The sequence below is a fragment of the Haliotis cracherodii genome, unplaced genomic scaffold (genome assembly GCF_022045235.1).
Source record: "Haliotis cracherodii isolate W230 unplaced genomic scaffold, xgHalCrac1.p SCAF_10, whole genome shotgun sequence".
In the NCBI taxonomy this organism is placed as follows: domain Eukaryota; kingdom Metazoa; phylum Mollusca; class Gastropoda; order Lepetellida; family Haliotidae; genus Haliotis; species Haliotis cracherodii.
Genome location: NW_027266265.1, coordinates 41,130,164 through 41,153,990, shown reverse-complemented (window position 1 = coordinate 41,153,990; position 23,827 = coordinate 41,130,164).

The following is a 23,827-nucleotide window of genomic DNA, read 5'->3' as shown; positions in this document are numbered from 1 at the left end:
GAGCGATATGTGTTCATGCATATACATGTATAGAGGTTATCACGCGTGTGTGTTTGGGGATGATAAATATCTTAATTAGGAAAAAAGATATATATACATGAACACATATCGCTCCCTAGTCTAACCCTAGTCTATGAGACGTCACATTTGTGGACAGAGTCTGCCTGTCCTGTCATAACGTTACGAAGTGCAGTCAGATGTACACACAGCAACAAAACGAAACAAGGTAACAATTCGCTCATATTTCGGCAAAATCCAACTGTTTTTGTTCGGGGGAAAAGTTCAACAAGCACAGATATGGAAACTTATCCCGCTAGACTTGTCTCCTCGCTAAATTGTTTCGCAATTTATGTCTCCAAAGTTGCCCAAACTTGTAAAATGCCTTCGCTACGTCACAGTTAGATGCTGATATTCGGTATATTAGAATCTTCTTCTATTGTTTGCAATTATCCAAATAGTTCTCCAGACTCGCCGAATGGGAAGGGCGACGCCAGTAGTCCCTACTTGACCTTTGACATTTGCATCTCCATCCGATTATGACCCAAACGGATATCGTTTTTATCCGTTGGCTTTATCCTGCCGAGAAACGGACCCATTATATGATAAATAGTATTACGTTGATATAGCCTTCGAGAAGTCACTCCATATAACAGAGTCTGTGAGTTCGACACATCCAGAGAACCCGCGGAAGTTCATACAAACTGTCATACAATGTTAATCCGATTAATAAGTTTGTTCAAATTTGTATTTTTAAAGAAATGCTAACGTAATAATCGTAGAACTTATTTGTTAACGCTGTTTGTCATGAGACGAAGGCAGAAGCATCTGAGACTATATGAAATGAATATGTAATTCATTAAGCAATTATCATTTGGCAAACTGAATTTCCAGTTCATCTCGCCTTACTCAACAACACCCTACATATAATATCAGCAAAGGAGTGCAGGGTTCAATTTATCGAAGTGAACCTTCCCTGTATTTCGAGGAGGTCATTACATTACACAACCTTTTGAGTTACAATCGAGCAACCTCGGGTAGCCGCGTGGTTAAAGCGTTCGCTCGTCACGCCGAAGACCCGGGTTCGATTCCCGACATGGGTACAATGTGTGAAGCTCATTTCTGGTGTCCCACGCCGTGATATTGCTGGAATATTGCTAAAAGCGGCGTTAAACCATACTCACCAACTCACTCCTCTTTCTACCAAGATTTCAAAGAACGTCATACAACTCTTGCTCAGAAGTTGTTTGATCACGTTAACAACATTCAACAGCCCATAAAGTTTTCAAAACGATTTCTTGCAGACCTGTGGAGGAAAAAGCTTAATTTGATACACCAGTGAAAAATGATGCAATGCCTTATTGTGACTCATTTATTTTCCGATGAACAACTGACTTGCCTTTGCATGTATTTATTGACAGGTGCCACCGATGGGGGAGTACACGTTAACCTTTTCGCGAACACCTGGTATCATCACTATTTGATAGTGATTCATAAACACATGCTCATGATATACTTGGAATCGTACAATCGGTTCTACTTTGGCAGTGATGTCTGATGATAATGGAAAGAGGCTTGTTGTAATGGAATTCAGAATGTTGAAACATTAAGCAATCACCATAGGAACTAGGTGAGGTGAGGTGAAATTGGGTTTAACGTCGCGTCCAAGATTATTGCACTTATATAGCGAAGTGCATGCGACGTGTGTGTGTGTTGCTGCTTGTACTAGTCCGGACTGATGCCGATTTATAGTGCTAGCACACTGAGATACCATGCCGCAGTTTAACATGAATACCCCACTCAGACACAGTATACTGACTCTTGTTTTAGCCCCTTAATGCCGAGCGCCAGACAGGGTAACAACAAGTACCATCTTTTGACGTCTTTTGGTATGACGCGGCCGGGGATCGAAGCCCGAACCTTCCGCTCTCCGGGCGGACGCTCTACCACTAGACCAACGTGGTCACACTCGATCAGTTCAACAGCTGTACTTTCAAGAACAAAAAATTATATGGCCTTCACGGACTTCTGCAATGAACGCATCCCTTCTTCTGATATGTTATTAAACAGGATAACGGTACAAACGGACACCTTCACAGAAATAAAATGGCGCTAATATATTAATGTGGTAAATTTTTATTGGCTGCCATGACTCATGTCACATATTCGTTGAGGGCTGTAATTGTAGGCAACGGGGTTTGTGTGTGGTCTGACATTGTGCTCTCATTGGTCGGCTTTCATCTGCGTGGGTGACACCGTATTTGTGTAGGCCTAATGTTGGCTATTCACATATTCAAAAAGTGAGCTTCGTGTGTTACTTCACCACTGGCATGTGTGTATCACTATTCACGAGGGATTGAAATCTCGTTAACTGGCATTTCCATAATAACGAACCCGGTGTATAGTAATATGCACAGGAGTTCCTAGTAATACTTGACAGAAAGTAGCCTTCTAGAGTCTGTTTCACAAAGCGCTCGTAGTGCTAAGGTTATCGTAAATCCCATACTTTAACATGGACAGTCGCAGCGCTACGCTCGCTTTGTGGAATGGACCCACGAGCGCTAAGGTGATCGCAACTTCCTCACTTTAACATACACTTACGACAGTCGTAGCGCTAAGATAGCTTTGTGGAATGGACCCAAGAGCGCTAAGGTGATCGCAACTCCCACACTTTAACATACACTTACGACAGTCGTAGCGCTAAGATAGCTTTGTGGAATGGACCCACGAGCGCTAAGGTGATCGCAACTCCCACACTTTAACATACGCTTACGACAGTCGTAGCTCTAAGATAGCTTTGTGGAATGGACCCACGAGCGCTAAGGTGATCGCAACTCCCACAATTTAACATACGCTTACGACAGTCGTAGCTCTAAGATAGCTTTGTGGAATGGACCCAAGAGCGCTAAGGTGATCGCAACTCCCACACTTTAACATACACTTACGACAGTCGTAGCTCTAAGATAGCTTTGTGGAATGGACCCACGAGCGCTAAGGTGATCGCAACTCCCACACTTTAACATACGCTTACGACAGTCGTAGCTCTAAGATAGCTTTGTGGAATGGACCCACGAGCGCTAAGGTGATCGCAACTCCCACAATTTAACATACGCTTACGACAGTCGTAGCGCTAAGATAGCTTTGTGGAATGGACCCAAGAGCGCTAAGGTGATCGTAACTCCCACACTTTAACATACACTTACGACAGTCGTAGCGTTACGATAGCTTTGTGGAACGGGGTTCAGGGTTCAGATTTTACGTCGAGTCGGGTATTTTTCAGTACCCATTACCAACTTGTAGGAGGTTGTGAGACATCTGGTCAGTTGAACATTTCTCAATGTATCACTTTCAGTTCCCCAAAAAATTATATAAAATGAGGTGAGGCTGGTAAATTCGTTTGAGAAACAAACCTTATGAGATATGAAAGATCGACTTTCATGTCTTCTATTGGTGGCATTTAGCGGTTGGTATAATGGACAAGGGAGATAGTTCCATGGATATACAACTTCTTTATTACAATGAATGTGACGTCTCGGTGTAGAGAATATCCCCGTTTATCAAGCAAGTGACGTGCAGAAATTAAAAGTAGAAAGGTAGATAGTTGATGTTTATACAAGGTTGAATTATGATAGATTGACACATGTTTGAAAGGTGTAGCTGCACCTGAAATTTACGCCCACAGTCACATAAAGTTGTGTTTTCGACATATTTGTTTCATAATGAAATTGATTGGCAAACAAGCCAATGATTTATCTAAATGCCCCTCCAATAGAAAAACATGAAAATGTTGCATGAGAAACCGACTGCAGACAATTACTTTATATAAAGATATTGTCTCACATCAGATAGCACTTCAATACTATCAGTTAAGCAATAAAATAATTATTAGATTATAAGTAAATAATTGAAATGTCAGACCGTATTGATTAATTAAATCTATCACATTCTGGGATAAATGCATGTACAGATTGAATTATTTCTGTGTTCCTGGACAGAGTTATCAACATGGCCATATTAAGCACTTTTCATATCATATCCATGTGTATATAATGCATGTCATTTCAAATGAGGGCGTAATTTGGACACACACATTAAGTAATGAATGGTATTTTCATAAGTAGCTCCACAAGATCAGGTTAGATACATTTCAAATGATCCATCAGTTTTATGTGAAGTAAAATCGCTACAACCTAGCGAGTCGAGAATGTATTACCTGGCCAGATCGGTTTCTGAAATTGATGTCAAATCCAAAATTACCCCCTAATTTCAGGGTGATTTTGCCTGTCGAAGGGTTGTATTGATTAATTATAAATATATTTTGGTAACGAGTTCCAAAGTTCTAGAGTACTTTGCAGGATAGATTTTACATACGATGTTGTCCTTGCTTAATATGTTCCCATTTTAAAGAACTTCATATTTTATAAGGGTTACCCGAAACACAATCAGTAATAATGACATAGCTTGTCACTGGGACCGTTTTGCCTTGTGTGGGCGTGGTCCCGTTTGCTACGTCACAATGACCAAGATAGTAGGGGAATATACTTGGTAGAGCTGATTACTCGGCTATCACCTTAATACAGAGAGAAGGGTGCGGAGTCCCTTTAAGTCTTTATTCGTGGCAGAGTGAAATTTCATATAGAGACAGATATTTAAACAATATTACATTACAAGATAGATGCAGTCAATGACTTGTTTCATTAAATATATAATTGACAACCATACATGAATTGATAGCAAATGGTTTAAACTTTCTTAACAGGACTGTTCTAATAAATAAGGTACAAAAACTAATTGTGAATAATAAGCAATTGGGAGGTATTTAGTGTTTTTCTAGCTACGACATTTCATACAGGAACTGTTAACATTTACATTTACGGCATTCTAGCGTTCCTCGTGTATTTACATGCAAATGTATTCAACATACTGTATAATTTCAATACCGTAAATGCTTAACCAAATGATATACGTAGCATGGCCAATATTCTCATGGGACGGTATTTGCGTGAGATTACCCGTGGATATTTACCGCAATGTACTCTTTCTCATGCTATGTAATGTACGGCTTTATCTATCACTTGGCATATCAACAGTTAATGTACAAGTGAACTAATATACTAACATCTATATAAACACGCACATAAATTAACATTCAAGTTGCTTTGCGGTATAATGAATGACATATAAGTTATTCTTAAATATTACAAACCATGGTAAATATATAGTTGCTTGCACAGGATACCATATAAGTTAAAGGCAAGGAGAATTTAACAAGAAAATAATGTTATCTTACCTTAAAAACAGAGAGAAGACTGCTGAGTCGCTTTAAGTCTATATTCTTGGCAGAGAGAAGTGTCTGCCACTGGACTCAGGCCTTCTGTAGAATGCGTTAGTTACCTAATATTGAAACTATGATCTAAATCTGCTACATGCGTGGCGTATTAATTACAATTATTCGACTATTACGGAGCGCACTGACCGCGTAATATCCTTAATATTCCACCTATCTGATACTTAAATGACGATGCGTCCAGCCATACACAGGATGTTACAGCCTGAGGCCAAAGACTATATAATAGATGGTCTCTGCTGAGGCATAACCCTAGCCTGGCTGAGAGATAATCCAGAGTCACTGGTTTGTGACGGTCAGTTACGTGCATGGCAACTGACTAACATTATCTACAGAAATATATTTAGGTTTAGCTAGTTGTAAGATAGTGAGTGAGTGAGGTTTTACGCCGCTTTTAGCAATATTCCAGCAATATCACGGCGGGAGTTGTAAGATAAGATATTGAGAAAAATACAAAACATATTATTGAAATATGACCACAATAATTATGGGTTAATAATAGTGATTTTAGGACTATGACAATAATATAACCCAAATACGTGGGAGCTTTATCGTTGACTTATTCTATGAAAGAGTTTCAACTTCCGTATACGCCTCTTTTCATCCAGGGGTTTAAAAATAGTTTCGGCATATAATTTACTATGACTTGTACCCCTTGTTGCCCCACATATTATTCTTAAACCATCAAGTTGTAATGTTTCCAGAACTGTTTTCTGGGCAATCATAAATTATCCCATATGTATTGTTTGTTTGTTCTTTTGTTGCTTAACGCCGCACTCAGCAATATTACAGCTATATGACGGCGGTCTGTAAATAATCGAGTCTGGACAAGACAATCCGGTGATTGACATCATAAGCATCGATCCACTTAATTGTGATACGGTGACAAGCATCAACCAAGTCAGCGAGCCTGACCACCTGATCCCGTTAGTCGCCTTTTATGGCAAGCATTGGTTGTTGAAGACCTATTCTACCCCGGATCTACACGGGTCTATCCAAAATTTAACTATAACGTAACTACAACAATCAAAGAGCGGTAATGTAAACGGTTTATACATAATTTGGAGGGTTTCCCTTGATAAACGGGGGCACGGGTGGCCCAGTCGTCTCAGGTGCCGCGAATATCTGTGCAGAGTTGCGTCCCTTAGACACGCCAGAAACCTATGATTATGGAGTCGAATCCCGGTTCGCCACGATTATGTTTCTGGGTTTGTCAGCACCATACCCGTGCTCGTGGGTTTCACCGAAGTGGTAAACGTCTGGAACCTAAATCACTTTTCCTCCCACATTAAGCTGACACACCTCGATATAACTGTAATGCTTAAAAGCGGCGTTAAACACAACTCACTCACCCACTCCTTGATGAACGATATTCAAAACTCCTCAGACATGTTACCATCGGGGTGACCCTTTCCACATGCTATCTATGTGAACATTCCAAATTGCTTTTGTATAAAACCAAATTAAACCCAGATGTTTATGTCTCTCAATTTCAGTTATAGGAATACTTTGCATAAACAATTAGGGTTTCTGACAAATATGACGTTTTTTAACAAAACTGTATTGTTTGTGTTTCCCACCGGATTAAACTTACATGCCATTGATCTACCAACAGTGAAACCTTTTTCTGGATCCTCATTTAGACGCGTTGCTGTAGTAATTGGGTCATCGATTATTGCATATAGTGGAGCATCGCCCGCAAAAGTCGCACATTACAATCTTTATTATCAACAAGACCATTTATTCCGAATTACATGTATATCCGTCACTTTATTTTTTAACTCTATTATGAAGATAGCTATCAAACCAGTTCAATAGATTACCACTGCCTCCATTTGAGCGCAACTTATTAAAAAATCCATTCTGCCATACTTTATCAAATGCTTTGCTTATTTAATAGAATACTGCTCTAACGTCTTTGTCCATTCCATCTGAACCATAGGCTTTACTGAGAGATACTGTCAAGACTGTTTTCATTTATACTCTGCAAAAAATCATCGAAAATCAACCACGTGAGAGCCTAGCGCCGAAACACACCAAACGGTGGGTTTTCACGTGCATGCCATCACAACTTTACAGCAAGTGAACAGCGAAAACATGCCATGACTGACGGAAGCCCAACGCAACAACGCCATCTGCCGATTGCAAACAAGAGAATCATCTTCATCTATAGCCAGGTTTTTCCAGGTAGGACCAAGCACCATTACAAGGGACAACACGTGACATTCCCAGATCCGGTCGACCACGTATCACTACTAGAGCACAGGACAAATTCACACGCCTACGTCACTGACGTGAAGGATCCACTACGGCCACTATACAACTACAGCAATACCAAGATTGCGTAGGATATCAGCCCAGACAGCGAGGAACCGTTTTAAAGCCGAGGTATTCGCTATGACGACTAGTTCGAGGTGTCATTTGGAAGGACTTTTACCTTCGGCTGCGACGTGAATGGTTTCAAGATCACAGAGTATGGTCACAAATGCGATGGAGACAAGTTTGGGTTTATGCTTTGCCGTGCAGATGGTAGACGTCGTGTTAACAGGCGTCGCGGAGAACGTTATGCACGAAATGCCTCCAGGAAGTAAACAGAACACCTTCCCCTTGAAACTCTTCTGTTCCATGTGTGCCATATGGAACCTGGGTCAATGACAATGATATATTTACATGATATATATAATATACATCTGAAATCACTTTTGCGTTTCTTTTTTTCCAGAGTATACAATATTTGGAGGAGGTGACGGCCGTTCAGACTCTTCGATACTGGACTGATTTTGCTACAAAGTCATTTAAAACGTTGGCTTCGAAGTGGGGTAATCATCTACTTCATTCGGAGATGTAAGGGGTGAGAAGAAGACAGATTGTTCTATTCTCTTTGTGTATTATTTTATTAAATGCCACCATATCGTACTTCCATAATTTCTCAGTTATCTTGGTATCTAGTTTTGAGTATGAGTTTGAAGTTACGCAGATCCGGTCATTGCATACATTTATTACGGTATTTGCATATATTTCAAAGGTATAAAATCCCGATTCCCATGGTACGGTTGGCATGGGTATCTGAGGAGCCGATTCGCCTCAATTATGATTCGTGGGCTTTTTCCACACTAAATAAAGTTCATGTTCGTTCTTTGGAATTGTGCATTATATATTACCTCCCTCTAACTGTAGTTACATTTCATTCAAATTTCACGGAACGTCATATACACTACTGCCTAGAAGTTCATTCCCCTTACACGCATGGGCAACGCGTTACGCAACCAGTGTGCATCGGGTTGGTCACGCGTGTGATACCCGTGTGCAACGCGTTGCACACGGGTGTGCACCCCGTCCGCCACTCGTGTGCAACGCGTGACACACTCATTAGAGGGGGAACAAACTTTTGACCAAAGGAGGACCCGTGTTAAGCTGAACCTGGAGGTGGTAACAAGGAGAGAAAATTTTGTTATCCTGACGAAAAATGATAATACACATGTATTTGCTAAAATCTTTATGTGATTTTGTGGGAATAACATGAATACTGTTGTGATTAAATAGATCTGTCTTGTTTTATACGACCATTGCTTCTAAATCCGATGGTGTTAAGAGAAGACATGGTCCTGGAACATGTTATTGCCATTGAAATGCTTTTATTGTGATTTGACATTAACCATCTGTAGTACGACTTTCTGTGATAATATGTATGAGGTTTGGCGGTGCATTGTTTTTATTGGACCCTAATTACTTTATGATGACTTGGACTCTTTATCTCAGCTCCATATCCGTGAGGCTGGAAAAGAGCAGCATGTAATACAGAAGAAGAAGAAGAAGAAAATTATTTTATTATAGTGTCACATGCTGCAGTACTAAATATATGGACATATAAACATTTCATTAAAAAAAAAAGCACCCGGCCAGTTGGCCTACGAGACACTAATTACATAATGGTACATTTAAAATATATAAAAAAAAGAAGGAAAAATTAGTTGCAACTTTGTATATTACTACACCCACACCCACACCCACACCCACACCCACACCCACACCCACACCCACACCCATACCCATACCGATACACCCACACAAACATCGGCATTAAAATCCCGCTCAAAGCATTCAAACAGGTAAGCATACAAACAGGTAAGCATACAGGACGCTCACAGCAATCTCATACAGGACACTCACAGCAGACTCATACAGAACACTCACAGCAATCTCATTCAGAACACTCACAACAATTTCACACAGAACACTCACAACAATCTCATTCAGAACACTCGCAGCAATCTCATACAAAACACTCACGGCAATCTCATACATGTCATACATCTATACACATATGCGTCCATATACACACAACTTAATTCATCAATCGTGTATACTCACCTACATGTATAACCAGCATACATACTAACATACCAACCTACATACATACCTATATCCATCAAACATAAATCAATCCGTATTATACATACACAGGTCCATCCATACCTAAGTCCGTTCAAACACATCTCAATCCAAATATACTAACACACATCCATACCTATATCCATTCAAACACATCTCAATCCAAATATACTAACACACATACAACCATACATCCATACCTTTATCCAGCCATACACATATCGATCCATATATACATACACACATACAACCATACATATATCCATCCATTCACACCTCAGTCCATATATACATACACACATACAACCATACAAGTGTCGTATTGAATACAGTATGAACATACATTAAATACAACAGATGATATAAATGAGAGGCACTGTGTACTAACGTACATAAACACACCCGCCTACACACCTACGTGCATATATAAGACAATGCATAACATTATGGATGGGATAAAAAGTAATTAAAATAAAAGCTAACAGTTTATATAAAGTTTACGGCGCCTGTACATTCTGTAGACAAGGGAGGCTAGGGATTTACTTATACATGTAGTATTCATTAGATAACAGGTATGTTGCAGTAGAGAAAAGGTTGGGAAGGAGGGCTCCAAGGAGGTAATATAATTCCATAAATCATATCTTAAATCAGAATAAAAGGTACATTCAGTTAGAAAGTGGATTTCATTTTACATATCCTTTCATCCAAGGGGACAGTCGGTCGTGAAAATCTACCGGTCTCTATTTCAAGAGGTAATGTTCCTGTACGTATTTTGGCGAGTGTACTTCGATAAGATCGGTCCATTGTAAGTTGGACATATGGTTCAGTGTTAAGCGAGCCCTCAAAGAGTCTATATGTTCAAAGTTTGTTACCGTTTATAAGCCCTCGATCGATCCACAGCTGACGTAGCCAGTCGTGGTAATCATTGGATATAAGCCAAGTCTGTATGTAGTCCATGTCAGGGGGTGTTAAATTAAATATATCTAAAATAGGTAGTTGCCACGACTTGATAAGTGTAAAAACCTTATTAGTCCATGATTTACGATAATTACGTGACCATAGATGGACTTTACTACTCACTCGAATGTTGTCACAGTTTTGTAGACGATACCATAGTTGTAAAATTTCTAACTTTTGCTTGGTATAAGGCGAAGTCCAACCCATATCCCCTCGAACTGACAAGTTTGGTGACTTACAGCCCACTCCGAGAAGGAATCTACATGCTCGATTTTGTACAGCATTGATACAACTGAACTGACGTGTGCCCCACACAGCAGCTCCGTATGAGAGAATCGGTTGCACAAGGTTTTCATATAACTTATTAAATACATCGTAAGCCACTCCTCCACTAGCTTTGAATTTACACACAATCACACCTAAGGCACGATGAGCAGACTTGGCTATTTCCTTGGCTGTGAAATTAAGATCTAGGTGTTCATGACACCAAACACCAAGATATTAATATGCATGAGTATAACACACTTCAATTTCACCGATAGTGAAAGTAACACCTGATATACTGGAACCTCTTGACCGGAAATGGACAACTTGTGTTTTCTTCAAATTAACAGACATACGCCATTTAGTACACCAGGTATTTACACAATTTAACATCTTCTGTAGACAACTTTCGTCGGGTGCAATTAAGGCAATGTCGTCTGCATACAACAGAACACTTAGTTGATAATTACTTATATTAATCCCACAATTCAGACAGTTGATTTCATCCACAAGATCGTTGATATACACAGAAAAGAGTGTAGGGGAAAGCACACACCCTTGGCGCACACCAGAGTAGACTGGAAATAGGTTTGTGTACCTATTATTGACACTGACTCTAGACCACGTTGAGGCGTACATTGAATTCACAGCTCTTAGAAAGTTTCCTTTAATTCCGAGTTTGTTGAGCTTGTACCATAAGCAATCACGGTTAACTTTATCAAAGGCCTTTGAAATATCGATAAAACAAACAAATGTTGATTTTTTTGGAGATTTTTCTATTTTCGATTGTTGAATGAAGACCGTAGATATGTTCCTGGGTGCTACGTTTACTTCGGAATCCGTTTTGTTCCTGTGCTAGAATATCGTTATGCTCTAACCATCTGCTGAGGCGAGTGTTGAGAATATTCGAGTAGATTTTACAAGGTATGGAGATTAACGAAATTCCTCTATAACCAAGCGGATCACGGGGGTCACAGTCAGGTTTTCTGATTGGCTTAATGTCACTAGTTGACCAGATATCAGGGGAAGTTGAGTTGTTAAAGCAGAAGGAGAATACCTTGAAAAGCAATTCTATGCAAGTTTTATTCTTCAGAGCCTCTGCAGGCAGATGATCTGGGCCAGCAGCCTTACCACATTTCGCACGTGCAATAGCGCGCTCGACCTCGGCGAACGTGATGGGTGAATCTAGGTCACTAGTGTCGTACGTCACCTCTTGTGGTGGGGACCGCCTAAAAGTCGGGCCAAGAAAAGTCGGGCCTCACAGATGTATCATCAAATGGATTCACGTCTATAGATTAGTATTATATCTACCTAAATACCACTTTATAATGTCACAGATGGCTGTAAATAAAGAAAACAAGGTGCTCAAAGTGAAGCCCTTTTCCCTCTACATTCTCAACATAGTCTCTATCAGAAGTGTTTTGCTTGTGTTGGGTCGGACTTGGCCCGGGCCGTCATAATCAACTTTAAACACACAGATGTATCTTCAAATGTGTTTACATCTATAGATTAGTGTTATATCTACCTATATACCACTTTATAATGTCACGGTACATCGTATTTAAAGAAAACAAGGGGCTCAAGGTGAAGCATTTTTACTGTATTTTCTTAAGAAAATCCAAGTCAGAAGTGTTCGGTCCGACTTGGCCCGGGCTGTCAAAATCAACTTAAACCTCACAGATGTATCATCAAATGGATCCACATCTTTCGATTAGTATTATATCTACCTAAATACCACTTTATAGTGTCTCAGATCGCTGTACTTAAAGAAAACAAGGGGCTCAAAGTGAAGCCCTTTTCCCTCTACATTCTCAACATAGTCTCTATCAGAAGTGTTTGGCTTGTGTTGGGTCGGACTTGGCCCGGGCCGTCATAATCAACTTTAAACACACAGATGTATCTTCAAATGTGTTTACATCTATAGATTAGTGTTATATCTACCTATATACCACTTTATAATGTGACGGTACATCGTATTTAAAGAAAACAAGGGGCTCAAAGTGAAGCATTTTTACTGTATTTTCTTAAGAAAATCCAAGTCAGAAGTGTTCGGTCCGACTTGGCCCGGGCTGTCAAAATCAACTTAAACCTCACAGATGTATCATCAAATGGATCCACATCTTTCGATTAGTATTATATCTACCTAAATACCACTTTATAGTGTCTCAGATCGCTGTACTTAAAGAAAACAAGGGGCTCAAAGTGAAGCCCTTTTCCCTCTACATTCTCAACATAGTCTCTATCAGAAGTGTTTGGCTTGTGTTGGGTCGGACTTGGCCCGGGCCGTCATAATCAACTTTAAACACACAGATGTATCTTCAAATGTGTTTACATCTATAGATTAGTGTTATATCTACCTATATACCACTTTATAATGTCACGGTACATCGTATTTAAAGATAACAAGGGCTCAAAGTGAAGCATTTTTACTGTATTTTCTTAAGAAAATCCAAGTCAGAAGTGTTCGGTCCGACTTGGCCCGGGCTGTCAAAATCAACTTAAACCTCACAGATGTATCATCAAATGGATCCACATCTTTCGATTAGTATTATATCTACCTAAATACCACTTTATAGTGTCTCAGATCGCTGTACTTAAAGAAAACAAGGGGCTCAAAGTGAAGCCCTTTTCCCTCTACATTCTCAACATAGTCTCTATCAGAAGTGTTTGGCTTGTGTTGGGTCGGACTTGGCCCGGGCCGTCATAATCAACTTTAAACACACAGATGTATCTTCAAATGTGTTTACATCTATAGATTAGTGTTATATCTACCTATATACCACTTTATAATGTCACGGTACATCGTATTTAAAGATAACAAGGGCTCAAAGTGAAGCATTTTTACTGTATTTTCTTAAGAAAATCCAAGTCAGAAGTGTTCGGTCCGACTTGGCCCGGGCTGTCAAAATCAACTTAAACCTCACAGATGTATCATCAAATGGATCCACATCTTTCGATTAGTATTATATCTACCTAAATACCACTTTATAGTGTCTCAGATCGCTGTACTTAAAGAAAACAAGGGGCTCAAAGTGAAGCCCTTTTCCCTCTACATTCTCAACATAGTCTCTATCAGAAGTGTTTGGCTTGTGTTGGGTCGGACTTGGCCCGTGCCGTCATAATCAACTTTAAACACACAGACGTATTTTCAAATGTGTTTACATCTATAGATTAGTGTTATATCTACCTATATACCACTTTATAATGTGACGGTACATCGTATTTAAAGATAACAAGGGCTCAAAGTGAAGCATTTTTACTGTATTTTCTTAAGAAAATCTGTGTCAGAAGTGTTCGGTCCGACTTGGCCCGGGCTGTCAAAATCAACTTAAACCTCACAGATGTATCATCAAATGGATCCACATCTTTCGATTAGTATTATATCTACCTAAATACCACTTTATAGTGTCTCAGATCGCTGTACTTAAAGAAAACAAGGGGCTTAAAGTGAAGCCCTTTTCCCTCTACATTCTCAACATAGTCTCTATCAGAAGTGTTTGGCTTGTGTTGGGTCGGACTTGGCCCGGGCCGTCATAATCAACTTTAAACACACAGATGTATCTTCAAATGTGTTTACATCTATAGATTAGTGTTATATCTACCTATATACCACTTTATAATGTCACGGTACATCGTATTTAAAGAAAACAAGGGGCTCAAAGTGAAGCATTTTTACTGTATTTTCTTAAGAAAATCCAAGTCAGAAGTGTTCGGTCCGACTTGGCCCGGGCTGTCAAAATCAACTTAAACCTCACAGATGTATCATCAAATGGATCCACATCTTTCGATTAGTATTATATCTACCTAAATACCACTTTATAGTGTCTCAGATCGCTGTACTTAAAGAAAACAAGGGGCTCAAAGTGAAGCCCTTTTCTCTCTACATTCTCAACATAGTCTCTATCAGAAGTGTTTGGCTTGTGTTGGGTCGGACTTGGCCCGGGCCGTCATAATCAACTTTAAACACACAGATGTATCTTCAAATGTGTTTACATCTATAGATTAGTGTTATATCTACCTATATACCACTTTATAATGTGACGGTACATCGTATTTAAAGATAACAAGGGCTCAAAGTGAAGCATTTTTACTGTATTTTCTTAAGAAAATCTGTGTCAGAAGTGTTCGGTCCGACTTGGCCCGGGCTGTCAAAATCAACTTAAACCTCACAGATGTATCATCAAATGGATCCACATCTTTCGATTAGTATTATATCTACCTAAATACCACTTTATAGTGTCTCAGATCGCTGTACTTAAAGAAAACAAGGGGCTCAAAGTGAAGCCCTTTTCTCTCTACATTCTCAACATAGTCTCTATCAGAAGTGTTTGGCTTGTGTTGTGTCCGACTTGGCCCGGGCCGTCATAATCAACTTTAAACACACAGATGTATCTTCAAATGTGTTTACATCTATAGATTAGTGTTATATCTACCTATATACCACTTTATAATGTGACGGTACATCGTATTTAAAGAAAACAAGGGGCTCAAAGTGAAGCATTTTTACTGTATTTTCTTAAGAAAATCCAAGTCAGAAGTGTTCGGTCCGACTTGGCCCGGGCTGTCAAAATCAACTTAAACCTCACAGATGTATCATCAAATGGATCCACATCTTTCGATTAGTATTATATCTACCTAAATACCACTTTATAGTGTCTCAGATCGCTGTACTTAAAGAAAACAAGGGGCTCAAAGTGAAGCCCTTTCCCTCTACATTCTCAACATAGTCTCTATCAGAAGTGTTTGGCTTGTGTTGGGTCGGACTTGGCCCGGGCCGTCATAATCAACTTTAAACACACAGATGTATCTTCAAATGTGTTTACATCTATAGATTAGTGTTATATCTACCTATATACCACTTTATGATGTCACGGTACATCGTATTTAAAGAAAACAAGGGACTCAAGGTGAAGCATTTTTACTGTATTTTCTTAAGAAAATCCAAGTCAGAAGTGTTCGGTCCGACTTGGCCCGGGCTGTCAAAATCAACTTAAACCTCACAGATGTATCATCAAATGGATCCACATCTTTCGATTAGTATTATATCTACCTAAATACCACTTTATAGTGTCTCAGATCGCTGTACTTAAAGAAAACAAGGGGCTCAAAGTGAAGCCCTTTTCTCTCTACATTCTCAACATAGTCTCTATCAGAAGTGTTTGGCTTGTGTTGTGTCCGACTTGGCCCGGGCCGTCATAATCAACTTTAAACACACAGATGTATCTTCAAATGTGTTTACATCTATAGATTAGTGTTATATCTACCTATATACCACTTTATAATGTGACGGTACATCGTATTTAAAGAAAACAAGGGGCTCAAAGTGAAGCATTTTTACTGTATTTTCTTAAGAAAATCCAAGTCAGAAGTGTTCGGTCCGACTTGGCCCGGGCTGTCAAAATCAACTTAAACCTCACAGATGTATCATCAAATGGATCCACATCTTTCGATTAGTATTATATCTACCTAAATACCACTTTATAGTGTCTCAGATCGCTGTACTTAAAGAAAACAAGGGGCTCAAAGTGAAGCCCTTTTCCCTCTACATTCTCAACATAGTCTCTATCAGAAGTGTTTGGCTTGTGTTGGGTCGGACTTGGCCCGGGCCGTCATAATCAACTTTAAACACACAGATGTACCTTCAAATGTGTTTACATCTATAGATTAGTGTTATATCTACCTATATACCACTTTATAATGTCACGGTACATCGTATTTAAAGAAAACAAGGGACTCAAGGTGAAGCATTTTTACTGTATTTTCTTAAGAAAATCCAAGTCAGAAGTGTTCGGTCCGACTTGGCCCGGGCTGTCAAAATCAATTTAAACCTCACAGATGTATCATCAAATGGATCCACATCTTTCGATTAGTATTATATCTACCTAAATACCACTTTATAGTGTCTCAGATCGCTGTACTTAAAGAAAACAAGGGGCTCAAAGTGAAGCCCTTTTCTCTCTACATTCTCAACATAATCTCTATCAGAAGTGTTTGGCTTGTGTTGGGTCGGACTTGGCCCGGGCCGTCATAATCAACTTTAAACACACAGATGTATCTTCAAATGTGTTTACATCTATAGATTAGTGTTATATCTACCTATACACCACTTTATAATGTCACGGTACATCGTATTTAAAGATAACAAGGGCTCAAAGTGAAGCATTTTTACTGTATTTTCTTAAGAAAATCCAAGTCAGAAGTGTTCGGTCCGACTTGGCCCGGGCTGTCAAAATCAACTTAAACCTCACAGATGTATCATCAAATGGATCCACATCTTTCGATTAGTATTATATCTACCTAAATACCACTTTATAGTGTCTCAGATCGCTGTACTTAAAGAAAACAAGGGGCTCAAAGTGAAGCCCTTTTCCCTCTACATTCTCAACATAGTCTCTATCAGAAGTGTTTGGCTTGTGTTGGGTCGGACTTGGCCCGGGCCGTCATAATCAACTTTAAACACACAGACGTATTTTCAAATGTGTTTACATCTATAGATTAGTGTTATATCTACCTATATACCACTTTATAATGTGACGGTACATCGTATTTAAAGATAACAAGGGCTCAAAGTGAAGCATTTTTACTGTATTTTCTTAAGAAAATCTGTGTCAGAAGTGTTCGGTCCGACTTGGCCCGGGCTGTCAAAATCAACTTAAACCTCACAGATGTATCATCAAATGGATCCACATCTTTCGATTAGTATTATATCTACCTAAATACCACTTTATAGTGTCTCAGATCGCTGTACTTAAAGAAAACAAGGGGCTTAAAGTGAAGCCCTTTTCCCTCTACATTCTCAACATAGTCTCTATCAGAAGTGTTTGGCTTGTGTTGGGTCGGACTTGGCCCGGGCCGTCATAATCAACTTTAAACACACAGATGTATCTTCAAATGTGTTTACATCTATAGATTAGTGTTATATCTACCTATATACCACTTTATAATGTCACGGTACATCGTATTTAAAGAAAACAAGGGGCTCAAAGTGAAGCATTTTTACTGTATTTTCTTAAGAAAATCCAAGTCAGAAGTGTTCGGTCCGACTTGGCCCGGGCTGTCAAAATCAACTTAAACCTCACAGATGTATCATCAAATGGATCCACATCTTTCGATTAGTATTATATCTACCTAAATACCACTTTATAGTGTCTCAGATCGCTGTACTTAAAGAAAACAAGGGGCTCAAAGTGAAGCCCTTTTCTCTCTACATTCTCAACATAGTCTCTATCAGAAGTGTTTGGCTTGTGTTGGGTCGGACTTGGCCCGGGCCGTCATAATCAACTTTAAACACACAGATGTATCTTCAAATGTGTTTACATCTATAGATTAGTGTTATATCTACCTATATACCACTTTATAATGTGACGGTACATCGTATTTAAAGATAACAAGGGCTCAAAGTGAAGCATTTTTACTGTATTTTCTTAAGAAAATCCAAGTCAGAAGTGTTCGGTCCGACTTGGCCCGGGCTGTCAAAATCAACTTAAACCTCACAGATGTATCATCAAATGGATCCACATCTTTCGATTAGTATTATATCTACCTAAATACCACTTTATAGTGTCTCAGATCGCTGTACTTAAAGAAAACAAGGGGCTCAAAGTGAAGCCCTTTTCTCTCTACATTCTCAACATAGTCTCTATCAGAAGTGTTTGGCTTGTGTTGTGTCCGACTTGGCCCGGGCCGTCATAATCAACTTTAAACACACAGATGTATCTTCAAATGTGTTTACATCTATAGATTAGTGTTATATCTACCTATATACCACTTTATAATGTGACGGTACATCGTATTTAAAGAAAACAAGGGGCTCAAAGTGAAGCATTTTTACTGTATTTTCTTAAGAAAATCCAAGTCAGAAGTGTTCGGTCCGACTTGGCCCGGGCTGTCAAAATCAACTTAAACCTCACAGATGTATCATCAAATGGATCCACATCTTTCGATTAGTATTATATCTACCTAAATACCACTTTATAGTGTCTCAGATCGCTGTACTTAAAGAAAACAAGGGGCTCAAAGTGAAGCCCTTTCCCTCTACATTCTCAACATAGTCTCTATCAGAAGTGTTTGGCTTGTGTTGGGTCGGACTTGGCCCGGGCCGTCATAATCAACTTTAAACACACAGATGTATCTTCAAATGTGTTTACATCTATAGATTAGTGTTATATCTACCTATATACCACTTTATGATGTCACGGTACATCGTATTTAAAGAAAACAAGGGACTCAAGGTGAAGCATTTTTACTGTATTTTCTTAAGAAAATCCAAGTCAGAAGTGTTCGGTCCGACTTGGCCCGGGCTGTCAAAATCAACTTAAACCTCACAGATGTATCATCAAATGGATCCACATCTTTCGATTAGTATTATATCTACCTAAATACCACTTTATAGTGTCTCAGATCGCTGTACTTAAAGAAAACAAGGGGCTCAAAGTGAAGCCCTTTTCTCTCTACATTCTCAACATAGTCTCTATCAGAAGTGTTTGGCTTGTGTTGTGTCCGACTTGGCCCGGGCCGTCATAATCAACTTTAAACACACAGATGTATCTTCAAATGTGTTTACATCTATAGATTAGTGTTATATCTACCTATATACCACTTTATAATGTGACGGTACATCGTATTTAAAGAAAACAAGGGGCTCAAAGTGAAGCATTTTTACTGTATTTTCTTAAGAAAATCCAAGTCAGAAGTGTTCGGTCCGACTTGGCCCGGGCTGTCAAAATCAACTTAAACCTCACAGATGTATCATCAAATGGATCCACATCTTTCGATTAGTATTATATCTACCTAAATACCACTTTATAGTGTCTCAGATCGCTGTACTTAAAGAAAACAAGGGGCTCAAAGTGAAGCCCTTTTCTCTCTACATTCTCAACATAATCTCTATCAGAAGTGTTTGGCTTGTGTTGGGTCGGACTTGGCCCGGGCCGTCATAATCAACTTTAAACACACAGATGTATCTTCAAATGTGTTTACATCTATAGATTAGTGTTATATCTACCTATATACCACTTTATAATGTCACGGTACATCGTATTTAAAGAAAACAAGGGACTCAAGGTGAAGCATTTTTACTGTATTTTCTTAAGAAAATCCAAGTCAGAAGTGTTCGGTCCGACTTGGCCCGGGCTGTCAAAATCAATTTAAACCTCACAGATGTATCATCAAATGGATCCACATCTTTCGATTAGTATTATATCTACCTAAATACCACTTTATAGTGTGACGGTACATCGTATTTAAAGAAAACAAGGGGCTCAAAGTGAAGCCCTTTTCTCTCTACATTCTCAACATAATCTCTATCAGAAGTGTTTGGCTTGTGTTGGGTCCCACTTGGCCCGGGCCGTCATAATCAACTTTAAACACACAGATGTATCTTCAAATGTGTTTACATCTATAGATTAGTGTTATATCTACCTATATACCACTTTATAATGTGACGGTACATCGTATTTAAAGAAAACAAGGGGCTCAAAGTGAAGCCCTTTTCTCTCTACATTCTCAACATAATCTCTATCAGAAGTGTTTGGCTTGTGTTGGGTCCCACTTGGCCCGGGCCGTCAAAATCAACTTTAAACACACAGATGTATCTTCAAATGTGTTTACATCTATAGATTAGTGTTCTATCTACCTATACACCACTTTATAATGTCCATGTGTATCGCATTTAAAGAAATCTGCGCCGTTAAAGTGAGGCATTTTTACTTATTTTCTTAAGAAAATCCAAGTCAGAAATGTTCGGTCCGACTTGGCCCGGGCTGTCAAAATCAACTTTAAACACACAGATGTATCTTCAAATGTGTTTACATCTATAGATTCGTGTTATATCTACCTATATCGTGTCACGATATTTCGCGTTTAAAGAAAACTGGTCCGTTAAAGTCTGGCTCTTTTACTGTTTTTTCTCAAGAACTTGTCCCTTTTTCATGGTATGTGTTTGGGCGGCAAATCCCTTGCTTTTGCCTATTCCGTCGTGATTTCTTTAAGGATCATATACACATTTTATTCGACCTGAAGTACATGACGGAATAGTTACCAGGCCAGGCCACGAGGAGGCACAAGGAATGATGGCCCAAAAAGTGTAATACTGCAAGCCCCAGAGCCTGAAGAAAAGTTCTTACTAGGGTACCATTTAATACAGTTCTCCCATGACAAAATAAGGTATCGGACTAATTACAATTTGCATGTTCCAGAAAAGCATAAACTAATATCAATTTGCTATTCATCGAATGTTAGTATTTTACAAGTAGTCAGTGAACAGTTACAAATATAAGAAAGTGTTGGTGCGTTGTCCCATGACCTTTCTTTACACCCAAAGTATGGTACGATTTATTTCTCCTACCAATAATCTTTCTTCCTTCCAGTTATTAGAGAATTACATGAAACTCGCTGTAATCAAAGGACGAGAGTAGCGTCAATAGGATGTAGGCTCTGGAGCTAACAGCGGTCTTGGACCTCGGTTTTACGTCTCATCCGAAAGACTAGGTAACAAAGCTGCTACTGTTAGGGAGTATATAGTAATATATTACTGTAAGGTGTCACTAATTGATGTGCAAAACGTAAACCAGTTATTGGTATCAGTTCATACTGAAAAAGGAATTACAGATCAAAAACTAAATATACGGACTATCCAGGTGTACAGATTAAGTGCCAAGAAAATCCGGAAATGGCGCTGTGAAGTTGTAAAATTTGATTTGCTGAGTCCTGGGAAAACATTAAGAACATTATTACATGTGACATAATGAATAATACTTCATATTTTGAGAATGTAGAGAGAAAAGGGCTTCACTTTGAGCCCCTTGTTTTCTTTAAGTACAGCGATCTGAAACACTATAAAGTGGTATTTAGGTAGATAGAACACTAATCTATAGATGTGAATCCATTTGATGATACATCTGTGAGGTTTAAGTTGATTTTGACAGCCCGGGCCAAGTCGGACCGAACATTTCTGAAGTAAAAATGCCTCACTTTAACGGCGCAGATTTCTTTAAATGCGATACACCTGGACATTATAAAGTAGTGTATAGGTAGATAGAACACTAATCTGTAGATGTGAATCCATTTGATGATACATCTGTGAGGTTTAAGTTGATTTTGACAGCCCGGGCCAAGTCGGACCGAACACTTGTGTGACTGTTGAGAGTATAGAGAGAAGAGGTCTACTTTAACCAACGTGTCTGCTTTAAATACGACGATCAGTGACATTATAAAGCAGTAATTACTTCTATATAGTACGTTCCTATAAATATAAACGCTATGCCGACAGATGGAAATTTGTATCACGATAGCTAGAAGTATTTGATACGTTTCAAATCTTATTTCGTTTAACGATTGCTCTTTTACATGTTACAAAGATCAGCGACGCTTACACACAGCTCAACTTTCTTGTTTTCAAGCGATTTACTCCGAATTACTTATTTATGTTGCACTTTTTTGTTTGGTGATTGTTCATTAATGTCATGTGTGTATGTTTCATCAATTATATGTAGGTATGATCGCCGATAATGAAGTAATTAGCCAGTAACACTTTGGCCCGTCTTGGCCCGGCCCGGCCCGACTTTTAGGCAATCCCTCCCGGGACGATAGAAATTTGCGGCACACCGCGCAACGCCTGGTTGCGGGAGTGGCGGGGGTGGAGCACGGCGAAGTGTCCATGTCAGACATTGTTTACGCTATAAACAAAGAACAAAACATGGTTACAACACAAGCGCCACAAATATTCACAACGAACATTTTCACAAGAAAATAAACTAGTAATGCGAATATTGAACATACACATATTTTAGCGTTAGAGAAATAGGTGATGTAAAAAAACAAAAACATACTATAACAGGGGAACGTAAGACGCAACGTGCAGACGAAACACCCCGTAAGTATATAGAGAAAAGGGCGGGAAAAAATTCCTTTTGGCGGGAAAAATATTTCCGAGCGTAGTTAAAGCAAACGCCCTCAATAGATACAGTTTATATGCTTTTAATAAACAGTAATAAATGTCACCAAAGGATGAAGAAACAGGAACGCTTCCGAGCAGTCTTTGAACGTCTTGCTGAGGCAAGCGAAGAGACAAGAGTGAAGGGTGTCACATAGCAGCTCAGGTGGCTACGCACGTGCTGCATGAGGTAATTGAATCACTGTGGTAGATTTCGCTATAAGAGCAGTTGTGGGGGACAACAGCCTCGGTATAATAGTGGTAACATATTACTTAATGTAATATATATAACAAAACTTTCATACCGATTGATAAAATGTATGGTGTATTGAAATATTAGAATGTGTAATGTGGACATATTCCACCCATATGAAGGCTGCTCGTACATAATCGAGACATCACCAGGCAAACCAGTTACTGATATTGCAAGCAACGTGGTCGAGGTGCAATGGTACGCAATAGGGCTGGTTTACTACCCGGGTACCCCACCCCCACCAACCCCCCCTATTATCCGACCCTACCCGGGTACCCATTGTAGATCTTAGGAGATGTCTCAAAATGTCCGATTGGGAATATGTTTAGCATAGCCCTGGAAAAATGTATTTAGATACACGTTTTAAACAATCTGGTCATTCATACACTGAAGTTGAATTAAGTTATATCTTTATTCAACCATACGAAAAATCAGAAGGAATGGGTGCATAGTCAGAAAGAAATGTAACCATAGTGTAACCATGAGCTGATTTTTGTCATTAAACAATATATCACGTGACAAACCACTGGTCCGGGTAGCCATGTGGGTACCCGGGTCCTACTCAGTACCCACCCGACCCGGGTACCCGCGTTACCCGTCCCAGCCCTAGTACGCAATCAACCAAGTTACCGAGTGTGACCACCCCATCCTTTGAGGCAACTCTTACGACAAGCATGGGCTACTT